The 13,847-nt window shown below is 42.9% G+C and overlaps 1 protein-coding gene across 1 annotated transcript in view; it reads right to left on the reverse strand.

Annotated features, from left to right (window-relative positions):
* The window catches only part of LOC115477907 (25-hydroxycholesterol 7-alpha-hydroxylase), a 337,896-nt gene that overhangs the window by 112,718 nt on the left and 211,331 nt on the right, over window positions 1-13,847 (reverse strand). The gene's annotated exons all lie outside the window — the stretch shown is intronic.

Raw genomic sequence — 13,847 nt, forward strand, 5'->3', positions numbered from 1 at the left:
AGGAAGAGGCCAGTTCTCGGGGGGGGGGGGGGGGCAGGGGCGGGTAGAAGATGCCGGTTCTTGGGGGGGAGGGCAGTGGTGGAAGATGGTTCTTTGGGGAGGTAGGAACAGGTGGAAGATGTTCTGGGGGAGGGCACGGGAGTGGGTGGAAGATGTCGGTTCTGGAGGGGCATGGGTGTGGGTGGAAAATGTTGATTCAGGGAGGAGAGGGGGCAAGGGTAGAAGATGCCAGTTCTGGGAGGGGGGCGCTGGTATGCGTGGAAGATACCTGAACTTAGGGGGGGAGAGAGAAGAAAAATGTTGCCCATCATCTGAGCAATGCAGTACACTATCATCTTTATGCTGACAACACCCAGCTTTATCTCTCCACACCAGACATCACTGCGGAAACCCAGGCCAAAGTATCGGCCTGCTTATCCGACATTGCTGCCTGGATGTCCAACCGCCACCTGAAACTGAACATGGCCAAGACTGAACTTATTGTTTTCCCACCCAAACCCACTTCTCCTCTCCCTTCACTCTCTATCTCATTTGATAACACCCTCATCATCCCAGTCTCATCTGTCCGCAACCTCGGTGTCATCTTCGACTCCTCCCTCTCCTTCTCTGCGCATATCCAGCAGATAGCCAAGACCTGTCGCTTCTTCCTCTACAACATTAGCAAAATTCGCCCCTTCCTCTCTGAGCACACCATCTGAACTCTCATCCACTCTCTCATTACCTCTCGCCTTGACTACTGCAACCTACTCCTCACCGGCCTCCCACTTAGCCACCTATCCCCCTTTCAGTCCATCCAGAACTCTGCCGCACGCCTTACCTTCCGCCTTGACCGATATACTCATATCACTCCTCTCCTCAAGTCACTTCACTGGCTTCCAATCAGATACCGCATACAGTTCAAGCTTCTCCTACTAACCTACAAATGCACTCGATCTGCAGCCCCTCCATACCTCTCTACCCTCATCTCCCCTTACGTCCCTACCCCTAACCTCCGCTCTCAAGACAAATCCCTCCTTTCAGTACCCTTCTCCACCACCGCCAACTGTAGGCTCCGCCCTTTCTGCCTCGCCTCACCCCATGCTTGGAACAAACTCCCTGAGCCCATACGCCAGGCCCCCTCCCTACCCATCTTCAAATCATTGCTCAAAGCCCACCTCTTCAATGTCGCTTTCGGCACCTAATCACAACACCTCTACTCAGGAAATCTAGACTACCCCAACTTGACATTTCGTCCTTTAGATTGTAAGCTCTTCTGAGCAGGGACCGTCCTTAGTTGTTAATTTGTACAGTGCTGCGTAACCCTAGTAGCGTTCTAGAAATGTTAAGTAGTAGTAGTAGTAGTAGGGTGGGCAGGGAAATAAAGATGCATGACCACGAGGCAGGGAGGAAGAGAGAGAGATGCTGGGTTGGGGGAGGTGACCTGGAGATAAGAGAGAGATCAGTGAAAATAGAGTTGGAGAGAGGAGTAATGGAGGTATGGAGAGAGAGAGAGAAGGCAGGTGAACAGAGGGAAGAGTGGGAAAGTCATTGGACCCAATAGGCAGTAAAAGGGGTAGGGACACAGGGGCAGGGTTGGGGACACAGTGGGTAGGTGTTACAGAGGAGAAAAACAGATCAGTGGCAGACAGATGTAGAGAAGGAAAAGAAGATGACAAGAGTGAAGAAATGGAAAAGCAAACCTGGGAAATAATTTTGAAGACTGACACAAGGGGTCAAAGAAGGAGAGAGGTTCTGCATGAGGGGCAAGGAAGGAGGGTGATGCTGCATCGGAGGACAAGGAGGAAGAGAGGTGTTGGGCAGGGAGGTCAGTTAGGGAAGACAGAGATCCAATGAGTTGGGTGAAGAGAGGGGGCGTGGAGAGGGAAAGAGGTGCTAGACTTGGGGGGGGGGGGGGGGGGGAGAAGAGAGCTTCCAGGACCTGCAGGGAAAGAAGGAGGAGACACAATACCATAGCAGAAAATGAGTGAAATGTTGCACATATAGGGAAGGGAAGAGGGGAGACATGCTGCACATGAGAGAAGGGAAGAGGGGCGACAGGTTGAACATGAAGTGAAGAGGGGAGACTGGCTGAACATAAGGGAAGGGAAGAGGGGAGTTTCTGTCTGCATGTTTTTTTGCAGCTCCCTATTTTGTATCAGGTGAGAGTCATGTTTGCATCTGCAACTGAGGTGAAGGATTCTTCTGGTTTGTCATGTGGTGTCTGTGGAAGAATCTGTAACAGTCCATCCTGCTCCAGTTTCCCAGTAGCAGGTATATTGGTGCTCTAATGTATTTCAGTAGCATATTTAAATGAAATAACTACTTGTGAAGGTTACAGGTATGGGTGGGGATGGAATGGATCTTAGCGAGGACAGGCTGGTGTGGGTTAGATTCCAATGGTGAGCCTTGACAATATTTGCACCTTGTAAGTGTGCCTTGAGATGAAAAAGATTGAAAATCACTGAGCTAGACATATGTCATAAAGGCGTACGCTAGTGCTTCATTTCTTTCTTCCCTGAGCCTCCTTAACCCTACTCTGACCCTGCCTTTTAAACTTCCTGATTCCTGTCATTTCAGCTCCACTCCTCCAGTCTCACTTCCTCCCTGGGTGGGACTAATGGTTTTAAGGTGGCTCAGACTACTTGAGGGACTATTCTTAAGGGTGAGGGGCAGTGTTCCATATACCCCCTCACAGTGGGCTACTGTTAAATTGGATTATTTTACCACACGTCGGGTTATATAAGCATAGGGTCCCACTGCATAAAATGGAACCCTGTGCTAAATACCCAACATGGTAAAATAACCTAACTTAATAGTGGCCCATGTTGATAATAACTTTGCATTGATTACATGTTCTTTTTTTATATAGGGATCCTCTGTGGTTATCCCAGATGTTTGTTTTTTTTAATTTGGTCACTGTTTTTGTTTCCATCACCTCTCCCAGGAGGGCATTCTAGGAACCCCCCACCCTTTCTTTGAAAAAATAGTTCCTGATGTTACTCCTAAGTCTACCACCCTGAAACCTCAGTTCATGTCCTCTAGTTCTAACATTTCCCTGTCTCTGAAAAAGATTTGTTTTGAATATTAATACCTCACAAGCAGTTAACTTAGCAGGGATTAAAAAAGGGGTTAGATAATTTCCTAAAAGAAAAGTCCATAAGCCATTATTAAGATGGACTTCGGAAAATCCACTGCTTATTTCTAGGATAAGTAGCATTAAAACTGTTTCACTCTTTTGGAATCTTGCCACTGTTGGAAACAGGACACTGGGCATGACGGACCTTTGGTCTGTCCCAGCATTGTAATGCTTATGTTCTTATATACAAGTATTTAAATATCTATATCATATCTCCCCTATCCCTCTTTCCTCTAAGACAGGGGTGGGCAACCTGCGGCCCGTCACTGAATTTTATGCGGACCACGAAACCAAGGGAAGTATATACAGAAAATGTCCCGAACAAATGTCATTAACCAGGGTTTTGTTATCAGTGGAACCACTGAAGGATACAACAATGGGACAAGACTTGTTTGGAAAGACAGAATTATACAGTAGCAGACTATTTTGGTAATAATTTATGTTCATTCAGTCATCACATTGAGTTTGTTGGCAGTGAACTACATGGTGCATTTGTTAATTTTCTGTGTGTGACCCACTAGGGATAGTACTGACATTCAAGTGGCCCAGCCCCCTGTGTATAAAGGTTTCCCAACCCTACCTTAGGGTATACATAGTCAAGTCATCAAGTTTCTTCTCCATATGTTTTGGCAAAAATCCCATACCCTTTTTATCACCTTCCTTTGTACAGTTTCAAGGCTTTGTATGTCCTTAGTGAGATACAGCCTCCAAAACTGACAACAATGCTCCGAGTGGGGCCTTACCACTGATCTACATAGGGACATTAACACCTCCTTACTCCTTTTGTTTATGCCTCTCTCTATGCAGCCTAGCATGCTTCTGGCTTTTGCCACTACCTTGTCACCATGTTTCGCCACCTTGAGATGCTCAGACATTATCACCCCAAGGTCATATCAGCCTTTCATTCCCTATCATATGCCGCTCATTTGGATTTCTACACCCCCCAAGTGCATCACTGTGCACGTCTTGCATTAAATTTTAGCTGCCAGATCTAATTTTGCAGATCATTTCTCATGTTGAAAAAACAGGCATAGCAATGAAGACAACAAAACAAATTCCTTTGTTATCAAAGACTGAATTTAGTTGCCAAATTCTTAATTTCAGTCTATGTCAACATTCTTTTTAACTTTTTACTTTTATTGAAACAAAAAGGTAAAAGCATATACCCTCTCAGTTATAGCCTTCAATTCAAAGTATTGAATATGGGAGTAAAACGGGGTGGGGGGGGGGGGGGCACATATGAGCGTGAATGAGATGGTTGCCTGAAGTTCCGGCTCATCACCAGACAGCTGCAATACTGAATATTTTATATTCTATGGCAGCAATATAGATTTTATTTTCAACTGTTGACATTACAGAACTTTGAAGCACTTTGATGGGTAAACCAGAAGGAGAATTTACACTCTCATCAGCCACAAAACACTCAAAATATAAACCCCCCTTCCCCAAAGAAAATGGTGCCAAATATGAGAGAAGGCCTACCCAAAACTACAGTTTTGAAGGAACTTAAAAGCCTATATAAATTGCTACAAACCAACCTACAAGTGATTGCTGGCATCCAATCAGATGCAACTTTCATAGTTTTGCAACTTTCTACATGGTAGCAACAAATCCAGTACTCTGACACTAGACTGGAAAACAACAAACAGCACCTTACAGAGCAAATTATACAAACTCAGTGTATTACAGAACCATCTTAAGGCCATATCCAACCAAAACCAGGATAATAATGTCCAGATCCTAGGTCTTCTTAAAGAAATTGTACTGAAATGGTTAAATATACATTTCAATAAAGCCGTCATGATAGGGAAAGAACATCACGCTCCAACTCATCTCCTTTTGATCAACTCAAGTCCAGTAGTAGCTAAAAATAAGATAACCCCAAGCTCTTCCAAGTCCTTGTTATAGCCAAAATTAGGGTCCATTATGGGCTCCTATACCCTGTTAAAATGCAGGTGAAGCATATTCTCCCTCATCCTCTATTCCATTTGATATGATACTCCTAGTGCTTAATATCACCCAAGGTTGCTCTGGAGGACATTGTTCTCAAAATATATCCTTTAAACTATCTTAAAGTTCAGGTTTTCAGGCCCCCCTTGGACTCCTGAAGCCATGTATGGTTTTGTTTATTGCATTCCTTAAGAACATGTTTGTATTAAGAATGGGTTGTCAGGGAGTTTCCGGTTTGCCCTCTTGCTGAATGGCTGTTTGAACAATGAGCTCCCACTGTGTTCTCAGATTATTGACATTAATTCTCACCTTGGCCACCTGACTGACAAAACCAGCAATCTAAACAATGATAATTGGAAGATCTGGAGATGGCTGAACTCTGTGGTATTAAACATATAACATTTTGAAATCTTTTTTTTAAAGGTTTAAAAAGAGAACATGCAATACATCCCCCCTAACACACCCACCCCCTTGGGTGCAAGAACAGAAGAAAACAAATCCTTCGGCTGAGACCTTGACTCTTAGGACCCCAAACTACTCCGCAACCTGGAACCAACCCCCCACTCCCACCTGGGAATATCAAAGCAGGATAGCCTCGGCCATGTCCACCCCATACAACCAATCAAGATGATGAGAACGTAATAACTTTTGATTGAACAACTCTGTTATAACTAACAATGTAAGCCACTTTGAACCAAGTCACTATTGGAAAAATGTGGGGTACAAATGTTGAAATAAATAAATGTACCAATAATCTGAAGGTTTTTTGAAAAACCTGTTCAAAACTTGACTACATGCCTTGGGAGATAACTGCTGTAAATAAAGACAGCAAACTGCCAAGAATCTCAGAGAAATCTTAGCAGGACCTTTTAAGGGTACATTTAATAGATCCTTGGAGATAGGAGAGGTTCTGCAGGATTAGAGATGAGCAGATGCGGTCCATCTTCACAAATGTGGGCACAGGGAAGAAGTGGGAAACTACAGGCCAGTAAACCTCATTTTGGTGGTTGGAAAACTAACAGAGACGGTATTGAAGGAAAGAATTTCCTAGAATCCAACAGTTTGCAAGATTCGATGCAACATGGTTTTACCAATGAAAATCCTTGATTTTTGACTGGGTAACCAGAGAACTAGATAAAGTACATGCACTAGATATAATATACTTGGATTTCAGCACAGTCTTTGATACAGTTCCTCATGGAAGGCCCCTGAATGAGCCGAGTAGGCTGAAATTAGGACCAAAAGTGGTGAACTGGATTGGAACCTGGTTGACTGACGACACAGGGTAGCGGTGAAGGGAATTCAGCTGGAGGAAAGGAAAGTAAGTAGTGGAATGCCTTAGGGGTTGGCAATGGGGCCTATTCTATTTAATACATTTTTGGCTGAAGGGTTAGAAGGAAAGATGTGTCTTTTTGCAGATGACTGAAACATTTCCAACAGAGTGGTCTAAGGCCTGGCAGCTAAAATTTAATCTGAAGACGTGCAGCTTGATGCACTTGAGGTGTAGAAATCCAAAGCAGATATACAAGATAGGGGGTGTTGGAAACTGATAAGCAGAGCTCAGGAGAGGGACCTTGGGGTGATAGTGTCTGAGGATCTCAAGGCAGCGAAACAATGTGACAAGGCCTGTAGCCAAAAGGATACTAGGTTGCATAAAGAGAATTATAATCAGCAGAAGAAAGGAAGTGTTAATGAACCTTTACAAGTCATTGATGAGGCCACTTGGAATATTCAGTTTTGGAGGCTGTATTTAGCTAAGGGCATAAAAAGACTTAAGGAAGTTCAGAGAAAAGTGACAAAAATGGTATAAGAGGTTTGTACCAAAAGATGTATGAGATGAAACTTGAAAACCTGAATATATATACCCTGGAGAAAAGGAAGAATAGGGGAGATATGATACCCATGTATAAATACTTGAAGGGTATTAATGTATAAACAAATCTTTTCCAGAGAAGGAGAAGGGATAGAAGAGGATATCAATTGAGGTTTCAGGGTGGCTGACCTAGGATTAACATCAGGGAGTACTTTTCCATGGAGAGGGTGGTGGATGCCCAGAATGCCCTCTAAGAGGTGGTGGTGGAGACAAAAAAAAGGTGACAAAATTCAAAAATTTGTGGAACAAACACAAAGGATCCCTATACTGTAAGGATACAGGATGGAATTAAAACAAAACTTAGCAATGCTTAGACAGCAACTCCAGTAGTTGGGAAGTTAGGCATGTGCTGGGCAGACTTCTATGATCTGTGACCCAATCACGCAAAGACAGATTTGGATGGGCTAGAGTGGGATTTGACGGAAGCTCCAGCAGTGGGAATTAAGGCCTGTGCCAGGTAAACTTCTATGGTTTGTGTCCTGAAAACAGCAAAGACAGAGCAAGAATAAGTAAGCATATTTTTATATCGCATTCCTATCATATACTATGAGTGTATCTCAAAGGGGGAGGGAGGCACCTTAAGTTGAAAGCAAGAAAATGTTGTCATTTCACAACATTGTTAGATTGTTGGTTTAATCAAGTATTGACAATGAATGTGGCAATGCTGCAATCAACATTATAAAACCACTTTTCCAAAATCATATCAGAAATAACTGTCTATACGTGCTTGGCATTGTGGCAACTTGCTAACTGTTCTATTTGTGATGTCAGTATTTGAAAATGGAGTGTAACCTACAAAGAGTTGCAGGTATGGATCTGCTGATGTTGCTGTGCAGATGGGATGGACCATGCAGGAATAGACCAAACTGCTGTCATTTACTATGTTACTATATTTATTTATTTATTTGTATTCTTGCTCACGCCTTTTTCAGTAGTAGCTCAAGGTGAGTTACATTCAGGTACACTGTGTATTTCCCTGACCAAGGAGGGCTCACAATCTAAGTTTGTACCTGAGGCAATGGAGGGTTAAGTGACTTGCCCAAGATCACAAGGAGCAGCAGTGGAATTTGAACCGATCACCTCTGGATGTCAAGACAGGTGCTCTAACCACTAGGCCACTCCTCCACTCCACTATGTAAGTTGGGGGAACAAAAAGGATGGACCAATCGCCACAAGTCAGAAAGCAGCAGGCCAAACAGCAGAGATGAAGTCCAGGGTACAGCCAAAAAAGGTCTCTTGAAGCTCTTTTATTACCAGCAATTCACATAAAACACATGGAGAGGATACAACCATAAAAGGACTTGACACAGGCCATGTTTCGGCTATAGTGCCTGTATCAGGAGACTGTCTGACTCTTGGGGTTCTTCTAAAAGGGGGAGAGGAACCTCAAGAGTAAGATAGTCTCTATCCAGGGACCCTGTAGGAACAAATCAGACCTATGCATTGCAGACTCCTGATGCAGGCACTATAGCCGAAACATAGCGTGTTTTGATTCCTTTTATGGTTGTGTCCTCTCCATGTGTTCTAATGTGAATTGCTGGTAATAAAAGTTTCAAGAGATCATTTTAGGCTACACACTAGTAGTCTTTGGTCATCTCTGCTGTTTGGCTGCTACTATGTAAGTTGGAGACACACTCATGTCCCTCCAATGTTCCGCTCTCATGTACGCTCCCTTACAGTTATGAGCTATAGTACTTACGTACTTCTTTACAGAGTAGCATGTAGTACATAGACACGAAAGTGCCAATTATCTTGGCATATACGCACACATGCATCCGTAACCATCTTTTTTGATATTGTAAGAAAGTTGATGCACAGCTCCTGATGAAGCATGTAAAGTGAAACAGGTTTGGCCACCGTTGAGCCATAGCTAAGTGCTCAACAACTTTTCATTTTAATTATATACATAAAAATATAAAAAGAAAAGAATGTTTGAGAATAAAGGAAGATTTGAAACTTTAAATACATCGTGTTGATTAACTTGATCAAGTATATATACTGGACTCTTCACCTGTAAATGCATTACCACCAGCAGACATTTGGTGAAACATGTGGAAGTCCAAGAAAGGTCACAAAGAAAGGCCTTGTATTGGTAATGGTTGGCAAAGATACTTTCTGCCATTGTAGTTTATGGACTTTTGCTCCAGGAACTTGTCAAAGCCTTAATTTAAACCCATCTACACTAACAACTTTTACCACATCATCTGGCAATGAATTCCAAAGCATAATTATGTGTTGAGTAAAAAATATTTTCTTTGTTTTAAATGTACTTAGTAACTTCATTGTGACCCACTAATCTCCACATTTTTTGAAAGTACAACCATTTGACATTTATCCTTCCACGCTACTCATTTTATAGACCTCTATCACCTCTCCCCACAGTCATCTCTTTCCTAAACTAAAAAGCCTGCCTTCTTTAGCCTTTCCTTATAGGAGAAAGGGAATAGTATTTGATACACTGCCTTTTGGTGATTAAAATCAGAACAGTTTTACACATTATTTACATATACATATTTTATACCTGGAGTAATGGAAGGTTAAGTGACTTGTACAGAGTCAGAGCAAGCTGCAGTGGGAATCAGACAAGAAAGGTAGAAATAATTTTATTCTTAATTCAGTAAAGGGAAAATGTCAATTTCACAGCAAATTTACTCTGCTTCATTTATATTTTTCAGAGTGCAGGGTGCTCTTTCTACTTCTCTTTCTGTAGTGTCGCACTGCCTGCAGAGTGTGGCTTCTTAAGGTTTAAATTTAATGTTTATCTACATATTCATATTTTAACTTTGTGCTCACTTATTCTGTACCTGGCAATGATCTATTTGTGTAGTGTTTGTAACCAAGTTGTATGGAGTTTCTATTTATGCATCTATAATAATTCAGCTTCTTCAGTTTCCCAATAGTCATACTGATCTTCCCACTGTAATATTTACTGTGTTGTGTTTTCCTAGGTAGGGTCCTTGTTGTGTTACTTCTGGAAGTTAGTGATACTGTGGTAAAGTAGATTAGCTCTATAGGTTCCGAGTGATTTTTGTAGGCTTTGTATTACAGGTACTTCACAATATGCTTAGGACTGGAGAGGGTTTATGTTTTTTGTTTTTTTTACTGAAATTACACCAAAATCAACTTTATTTTGTACGGTGAGTTCCTGAAATGCCTTTTCCCCCTTTGCATCCATTCTTAGAGGAGGAGCTATTGGGGGGGGGGGGGGGGGGTTCTGTGGATGCAAAAAAAATGTTTAAATTAACAGCTTGATAATCCAGTGTGAAGTGTTAGGGGTCAGTATTTTTTATATTAGGCTACATATTTAAACTGCTACTTCAAAAGTATTTACCTGTTTTACTAATACAGCTTAATAAGGTGTTTATGTTTGTTGCAAAGCAAGTTGAAGGATATTTACCATTGTAGTAATTATTTTGCAGGATACTGTGATACGTGTTGAGATGTTGACCAGACTCAAGTCTACTATAATGACAGAGTTTAAGTTATAGGATAATGTGACTATATTTTAAAATATCAGTGTTTCCAAAAGTATACTTGGGCTTTATGTTGGTGCAAGACAGTTGTTGGCCAGAGTGTTTACTTAGAAATCCATCATCAAGTGCACTCTAAGGTATTATTTAAGAGTATACAAAACACTCACACCTATATGCCTAGCGCCCCCCCCCCATGTTAAGTCTGGGCCCCTCCCTAAATGCCAGGGCTAGCTACGCCACTGGTGGTCACAGCTGAGAAGAGACGTATGAGACTTTGTGGTATCCTGTCCTGTCTGTGCTCGCCACAAGTCTTCCCACTTCTACCCAGGGGGGCTTCTCCAACCACTCCCAATATCTGACGCACCGTGGGTCCATATAGCCATGGACTTCATTACTGACCTTCCAGGGTCGGATGGATTTACCACCATATGGGTCATGATAGACCCCTTCTCCAAGATGGCCTGTTTCATTCCACTGACCAGGTTACTTTCTGCTCTCACCCTGGCTCAACACTTCATTAAGGAGATCTTTTGTCTCCATGGTTTGCCCAAGCCCATTGTCTCAGATCGAGGAGTCCAATTTACCTTCAAATTTTGGCAAAGACTCTGTGGCTCATTACAGGTCAAACTGAACTTCTCGCTAGGATATCTTCTGCAGACCAATGGCAAGACAGAGAGAATTAATTAGATTGTGAAATCTTTTCTGCGCAGCTACATTTCAGCTCAACATGATGATTAGTCCCAGTTGCTGTCTTGGGCTGAGGTTCTATTATAACAACCATGCCAGCGAGTCCTCCAGAGCCTCACTCTTCAAGATAGTCTTCAGGTGACATCAGAGGCAGATAAGAAAAGACGCCTCACTCTTGACTTCCATCCAGGAGATTTGGCCTGACCCAGAACCTATGTTTTAAGACTCCTTCTATCCAGTTTGCCCCCCCCCCCCCCCCCAGTTTATTGGGCCATACCCTGATGTTCGCCGAGTGGGAACAGTGGCATATCAACAAAGTTACCCCTTACTCTGTGAATCCATGACATGTTCCACGTGTCCCTCTTGAAACCTCTCGTACTGAAAAGAAGGGATGGGGGTCCCCCCACACCTGTACCTATTGATGTGGACCTTAACACTGAATTTGAAATCTAGAATATTCTTGACTCCCAAAAAGTATGGGGAAAGCTACAATACCTCATTGCCAGAAGAAAACCCGTGGTAAAAGACAAGTCAGTTCCATGCACCCGTTCTCCTTCGAAAATTTCATTTTATGTTTCCTCATAAACCCTAACCTGAGCCTGAGAGGATGGGACCCTGGAGGATGAGGTACTCTCACAGCCACAGCTATGCTCCCATCCCCCAGCTCACCCTCCGTTGTGGGGAACCATGGGCACGGTTGTCCCCAGCAACTCCAGTCTTCGCCAGGTCAGCCTACATCCCACTGTGTTGCAACGCCGATAGGGGCCGGCTCTCGTAGGCGTGTGCCCACCAAAGCAAGGAACTTAAAAGCCCAGTGCTCCCCGATGACATCACTCAGGCAGGGTTATTTAAAGCCTCAGATTCCTCCTGCCTTCACAATGTCTTCCTTAGCGTGGGTCTCCAGTCCAGCCCAGCGTTCCTGTCTCCAGCCTTTGTGGTCCTTTTCAGGCCCATCCTAGGTCCCGGTTCTTCCGGGCATGCCCCCAAGGGTCCTTTTCAGGGTCATTCCAGGTCCTGGTTCTGATGGGCCTGCCCCCAAGGGTCCTTTTCAGGGCCATCCCAGGTCCTGGTTCTGCCAGACCTGCCTCCAAGGGTACTTTACGGGGGCTATCCGTTGGACTCCTCCAGTCAAGGGCAACTCATCTGCCATCCGTCAGGTTCCTCCTGACCTTCTGGCTGTAAGCTCGGCAGTGGACCAAGAGCTCACCATCATGGCCAGTGATAAAATGTTAGTGCCTATGTAACAGAGTTACTCCTAAGTGAATACAGCTAATTGCAATTAAACTTAACACGTGGTAAAGAACATTTCTGTGCAGTAACTGCAGGAAGCATTCAAGGCACACAATTAGCACACAGTTACTACTATGCAGGTACCACTAGTTAGTTTTGCTGTTAAAAGCATCTTAGGTACAAAATTTACTATAATTTTTATAAAAATGCCCCTTACTTTTAAATCTACCCCTTTCTCTTCCCATAGAAGAGGTTTCATTATGAACTTATGATTAAACAAAAAGCTTCAAGTCAAGAAAATAGGAACCAATAAGAAGAGGAGTGGCCTAGTGGTTAGGGTGGTGGACTTTGGTCCTGAGGAACTGAGTTCGATTCTGAGCAAGTCTGGGCAAGTCACTTAACCCTCCATTGCCTGCCGCATTGAGCCTGCCATGAGTGGGAAAGTGCACGGTACAAATGTAAAAAAAAACTAGCAGTGTGTCTCATACTCTATTTTTATATCAAAATAATACAGAATCATCCTAGCAGTTCATGTTGTTTCAAGAACACCAGAAGTTAAAATAAAGTATGCCAGATCTTAAAACGTCTTCTCATTTTCCACAATCTATAGTGAAATATATTTATGTATACCTCTTATTTGCATCTTGACCCCTAGAGGTAATACCATGAATCTACCTTTAGGAGTCAGAAGGCATCACGTTTAGCCTGGTCACCCAATGCGGTAGGAGTGGCTGAGGCTCCCACTGCCCCATTTACCTGCTAGACACCAGAGGAGCCCCAGGTAGGTCCTGGGTGGTATCTGTTTTGTGAGGTGCATTGTGTGCTTTTGGAGGGCTCTGGATGGGGGATCTGATCAAGAGTAATAGACATGATCTTCATTTATCTAGCGCCAGTGTCATGGATTAGTCTTCCCAATGATCTCCATACCATATGTTCCTTGAAGAAATTCAAGATACTGTTAAAGTCTCATTATTTTGATACTGCCTTTGGACCATAATTCTGTGGTACACAGATGTTTTTCCCAAGATACACCTGTGCTTTTTACTGTACTTTATTTTTGTGTTTCTTGCGTGCTTGTTTTTATCTTTCATGTCATATTTCTGGAGTTCTTTTTTCTAATTTTGTGTGTATACTATTTTATTAACCACTGTGTTCTGAAGAGTTAAGCAGTATATTAAATTCTAATAAACCATAAACCATTTTCAGAGATGGGGACTATGATCACTGGTGGTAGGGGTGTTGTCGTCTTATTCAGCCCCTTTCAAAGACAGCAGGCCTGAAATGAGGCCTACTATCTATATATATATGTGGCCAGAAAAGCACAATGTTCCAGGCTGCAGCAATGTAAATCAAAATGTATTGCAGGAGTAGATTAGTAACTCCTTTGGTGAATTTTGCTGTGGTAAATTACTGTAGCTTACTGTGGGAGTCATTAACTCGAGGTAAATTTTGCTGTAGTAATTTACCACACCTTAGTAACTATGGAACCCTCTAAAATTATTTATAATAATTCTATGGA

Source organism: Microcaecilia unicolor, chromosome 1 (genome assembly GCF_901765095.1).
Source record: "Microcaecilia unicolor chromosome 1, aMicUni1.1, whole genome shotgun sequence".
In the NCBI taxonomy this organism is placed as follows: domain Eukaryota; kingdom Metazoa; phylum Chordata; class Amphibia; order Gymnophiona; family Siphonopidae; genus Microcaecilia; species Microcaecilia unicolor.